Genomic DNA, 6000 nt, shown 5'->3' on the forward strand with positions numbered 1-6000 from the left:
AGTGAATATGTCCAAGTAAAATCAATAGAGTGATCAATCTGTACAGACATATATACGGGTGCTGACTGAGCCCCCTCCTCCCCCTTCCCATCCCCCCCGGCCTTACCTCCTTCCCCTCCCCACGGCACCTGTATGTGTGTATGTTTGTACATATTTATTACTCTATTTATTTATTTTATATTGCTCTATTTATGTATTTATTTTACTAGTACTCTATTTATTTTACTTGTACATATTTTTTTCTATCTATTTTGTTTTGTTAATGTGTTTTGTTCTGTTGTCTGTCTCCCCCTTCGGGACTGTAGGCCCGCTGTTGGGTAGGGTCCGTTCCCTGTGTGTTGCCAACTTGTACTTCCCAAGCGCTTAGTACAGTGCTCTGCACACAGTAAGCGCTCAATAAATATGATTGAATGAATGAATCCAACTGGGCCAGCTGGGGACTGCGAGGGACCGTGGCTGGGGGAGGGATGGGACTTGGGAGGGCGGCGGGTCCCCTTGCCAGCGGAGGTGGGCCCGGCCTCTAGATCGGCAGGAGCTAGTGGGAATCTCCCACGGCTGAGAAGGATGCGGGAAACTGGGCGGCAGCGGAGTGTGGGAGATGGAGCTGGAAGGCGGCGGGGGGGATCCGTCTGCCTGAGAAGCAGGGGGGCCTCGTGGGTAGAGCCCGGGCCTGGAGTCAGAAGGACCTGGGTTCTTATCCAGGCTCCGCCATGGTCTGCTGAGTGACCTGGGGTGAGTCACTTCACTCCTCTAGGCCTCCGTTCCCTCTTCTGTAAAATGGGGATGAAGACTGTGAGCCCCCTTTTAGACTGTGAGCCCACTGTTGGGTAGGGACTGTCTCCATATGTTGCCAACTTGTACTTCCCAAGCGCTTAGTACAGTGCCCTGCACACAGTAAGCGCTCAATAAATACGATTGATGATGATGACGATGATGCCGCAGCGTGGCTCAGTGGAAAGAGCCCGGGCTTTGGAGTCGGAGGTCATGGGTTCGATTCCCGGCTCTGCCAATTGTCAGCTGTGTGACTTTGGGCAAGTCACTTCACTTCTCTGGGCCTCCGTTCCCTCATCTGTAAAATGGGGATTAAGACTGTGAGCCCTCTGTTGGGGCAACCTGATCACCTTGTAACCTCCCCAGCGCTTAGAACAGTGCTTTGCACATGGTAAGTGCTTAATAAATGCCATCATTATGTGGACTGTGTCCACCCTGATTAGCTGACTCCAATGCATAGTACAGTTTCTGGCATCACAATAAGCACTTAACAAACGAGAGAGAGAGAGAGGAGACAGAGCCAGAAACGGAGAGTTTATTGTGCGCAGAGCACTATATTAAGTACTTGAGTGAGTACAGTATGATAGAGTTGGTAAGTACGTTCCCTGCCCAAAATGAGATTACTTGTACTTCCCAAGCGCTTAGTACAGTGCTCTGCACACAGTAAGCACTCAATAAATACGATTGATTGATTGATTGATTGATTGATTACAGTCTAGTGGGAAGTTAGAGAAGCTGCATGGTTTAGTGGAGAGAACACAGGCTTGGGAGTCAGAGGACATGGGTTCTAATCCCGGCTCCGCCACTTGTCTACTGTGTAACCTTGGGCAAGCCACTTAACTTCTCTGTGTTACCTCATCCGTACAATGGGGTAATTTTCCATCATCATCATCATCAATCGTATTTATTGAGCCTTTACTATGTGCAGAGCACTGTACTAAGCGCTTGGGAAGTACAAATTGGCAACAAATAGAGACAGTCCCTACCCGACAGTGGGTTCCAGTGTAGTACTGGGCACACAGTAAGTGCCTAATCAATGACCTAATTACTGATATAATTAGTAAACACTGCCCCTTCTCTTGTTGTCCACCCTAGCCGAGTACTCCTGCAGAAGCGGCATTGACTGCATTTTCCCTAAAGGCTTAGCATAACCGACTCCATTGTATGCGGGGCTCAAAGGCAGGTGAGGACTCTTGATCCGAAGACTCTGTAATCTCGGAGGGCTTGACACTGATCAAAGCCGCTGATCAAAGCGGCTACGCCCTGTCTAAAACGACCCCATCCAGTGTGGGCGACGTCTTCTGCTAATATCTCCTCACAACAGGGTGCCAAAGTTTCTCGGGAATCCTTTGTGTAGCTCGGGTGGGGAAGCAAATAAAAGGGGGGAAGCGGTTGGGATCTATCTGAACTCAGGTTTCCGAGCCATTATTCCTATCAGCGTCACCACCTTGGGTTGATTTACACCGGTTAACTTATTTTGCTCCCTACTTGTCGATAACACTCTCAGAGATCTTACAATTTAGCAGGTTGCAAAAACAAATAGGTCAAAGCTGTAGATTGATGGAAAAATATAAGGAGCACATTATAGTGGATAGACCATGGAACTGGGGGTCAGAAGGTCATGAGTTCTAATCCCAACTCCGCTATTTATCTGCTTTGTGGGCTTGGGCGAGTCACTTCACTTCCTTATGCCTGTTACCTCATCTATAACATGGTGATTAAGACTCTGAGCCCTATATGGGACAGGGACTTTGTCTAACCCGATTTGCTTGTATCCACCCCACTGCTTAGTTCAGTGCCTGGTACATAGTAAACGCTTAAGAATCTGAGTAAAAAGATATGTACTTAATGGGGATTAATGCTTCAGGGCTTAGTGGGTGAGAGTAAGTGCATGGGTGAGCTGGAAGTGAAAATAAAATGCATGTTTGGAGGGGTGGGGGCATTGGGGGCCGGCAATGGGGAGGAGAGCTTGTCAGAGAAGGCTTGTTAGAGAAGAAAAAATTTCAATAGGGCTTTACTGGGGAAGCAGCGTGGCTCAGTGGAATGAGCACGGGCTTTGGAGTCAGGGGTCATGGGTTCAAATCCCGCCTCCACCAATGGGAATTAAGACTGTGAGCCCCCCGTGGGACAACCTCATCACCTTGTAACCTCCCCAGCGCTTAGAACAGTGCTTTGCACATAGTAAGCGCTTAATAAATGCTATTATTATTATTATACAAACCTGAACCCTCAGGATTAAAAGATCCACTTGTCAGCCTTAACGACGGGAACCTATTTCTCATCACTCACTAAAGTGCTCAATAAATACCACTGATATTTTGCTTGATTGAGTGACTGCTCACTGAAGCCGGAGTGAGAGTTGGGTGTCCTCACTCGATACTTTGGCTTCAATTATCAATAAATATTTGTCAGATAAATAGGGAGATAAAAGCCTGGTGCCCAGGGAAGCATTTCTCAGAATGGCCACTAGAGGGAGATAGGCACTTTCCTTTTCTGTTCTTCATTCATTCATTCAATCGTGTTTATTGAGCTCTTACTGTGTGCAGAGCACTGTATTAAGCGCTTGGAAAGTACAATTGGGCAACAGATAGAGACAATCCTAACTTATAACGGCATTTGTTAATACTACTACTACTACTACTAATAACAATGGTATTATTATAATAAAGCATTATATTTGTATATATGTATATATGTTTGTACACATTTATTACTCTTTATTTATTTATTTATTTTACTTGTACATGTCTATTCTATTTATTTTATTTTGTTAGTATGTTTGGTTTTTTTCTCTGTCTCCCCCTTTTAGACTGTGATCCCACTGTTGGGCAGGGACTGTCTCTATATGTTGCCAATTTGTACTTCCCAAGCGCTTAGTACAGTGCTCTGCACACAGTAAGCACTCAATAAATACGATTGATGATGATGATTTGTTAAGCACTTACTATGTGCCACGCACCGTTCTAAGCGCTGGGGTAGATACAAAGTAATCAGGCCGTCCCACATGGAGCTCAGTCTTCATCTCCATTTTACAGATGAGGTAACTGAGGCACAGAGAAGTTAAGTGGCTTGCCCAAGGTCACCCAGCAGACAAGTGGTGGAGTCAAGATTAGAACCCCCGTCCTCTGAGTCCCAAGCCCGTGCTCTTTCCACTAAGCCACGCTGCAACTCCCAAGCACTTAAGTGCTTACTATGTGTCAAACACTGGCCTAAGCGCTGCAGTAGACGCAAGTTGATCGGGTTGGACACAGTCCCCGTCCCACGTGGTGCTCACAGTCTACGTAGGAGGGAGTAGGATTGAATCCCCATTTTACAGAGGCGCCGAGAAGTTATTTGCCCGAGGTCACACAGCAAGGAAGTCGTTCAATCGTATTTATTGAGCGTTCACTGTGTGCAGTGCACTATACTAAGCGCTCTGGAGAGTACAATAGAACAATACGCTCCTGGCCGGATCATCTGTGTGCAGAAACGCTCTGGGCATGTTACTCCCTTCCTCAAAAATCTCCAATGGCTGCCAGTCAACCTATGCATCAAGCAAAAACTCCTCACTCCCGGCTTCCAGGCTGTCCATCCCCTCGCCCCCTCCTACCTCACCTCCCTTCTCTCCTTCTACAGCCCACCCCGCACCCTCCGCTCCTCTGCCGCTATTCTCCTCACCATACGTCGTTCTCGCCATCGACCCCCGGCCCACGTCATCCCCCGGGCCTGGAATGGCCTCCCTCTGCCCATCCGCCAAGCTAGCTCTCTTCCTCCCTTCAAAGCCCTACTGAGAGCTCACCTCCTCCAGGAGGCCTTCCCAGACTGAGCCCCCTCCTTCCTCTCCTCCCCCTCCCCACAGCACCTGTATATATGTTTGTACAGATTTATTACTCTATTTTACTTGTACATATTTACTATTCTATTTGTTAACGATGTGCATCTAGCTTTACTTCTATTTATTCTGACGACTTGACACCTGTCCACATGTTTTGTTTTGTTGTCTGTCTCCCCCTCCTAGCCTGTGAGCCCATTGTTGGGTAGGGACCGTCTCTTATCTGTTGCCAACCTGTATTTCCCAACCACTTAGTACAGTGCTCTGCACACATTAAGAGCTCAATAAATACGATTGAATGAATGAACAATAGAACAGACAGTCCCTGCCCACAACAAACTTACAGTCTACAGGGGAAGACAGGTATGAATATAAATCAATAAATTACAGATATGTGCCTCGCGGCAGAGCTGGGATTAGGATCCAGCTCACCTGCCACCCAGCCCCAGGCTCTTTCCATGCTGCCCACAAAGAAGGATCCTAGAGGAGGGTCTCCAGAGATCGGGGGTCCCCCAACTTGTCCTTCCTCCTCACTTGCTGTCCTTAATAATGATTAATAATAATTGTAGCATTTGTTAAGTGCTTGCTATGTGCAAGGCACTGTACAAAGAGCAGCAGCGTGGCTCAGTGGAAAGAGCCCGGGCTTTGGAGTCAGAGGTCATGGGTTCAAATCCCAGCTCCGCCACTTGTCATCTGTGTGACTTTGGGCCAGTCACTTAACTTCTCTGGGCCTCAGTTACCTCATCTGGAAAATGGGGATTAAGTCTGTGAGCCCCACGTGGGACAACCTGATTACTTTGTATCTACCCCAGCGCTTAGAACAGTGCTTTGCACATAGTAAGCGCTTAATAAATGCCATTATTATTATTACAAAGTCCTGGGGTGGATACAGACAAGTTGGTTTGGACGGTCCCTGCCCCACATGCAGCTCATAGTCAAAATCAGAGGAAGGAGGTTTTAATCCCCTATTTTACAGTTGAAGAAACTGAGGCCCAGAGAAGTGAAGTGACTTGCCCACAGCCACAGACGAAGCAAGCAATTAGCTGAGCCGGGATTAGAACCCGGTCCTCTGACTCCCAGCCCCATGTTGTTTCCACTTGGCTACACTGCTCCTAATATTTTTGGGGGGGTTGGGAGAGAGATTTTTTTTGCTACACCAACTGGTGATTTTCTGAACTAATTTACAGCTCCCGCTTCCTTGGGTTCAAACTTCAGCCAAGGAGAAGAACCACAAAAGTCCAAGAATGCAACTCAAAGGGGCAGCGGTGATATCAGCTAAGCAGTAGCTATTGGAATGAGGCCAGTTAATGTGTACCTATTTACTTGTCAGTTCCTTGAGGGTAGGGAATCCTGTGAATTGCTACAGTTGTCCTCTCTAAGGGCTTAGTACAGTGCCTAGCACTCTGTAGTTGCTCATT

This window comes from Tachyglossus aculeatus, chromosome 17, assembly GCF_015852505.1.
Source record: "Tachyglossus aculeatus isolate mTacAcu1 chromosome 17, mTacAcu1.pri, whole genome shotgun sequence".
Classification (NCBI taxonomy): Eukaryota; Metazoa; Chordata; class Mammalia; order Monotremata; family Tachyglossidae; genus Tachyglossus; species Tachyglossus aculeatus.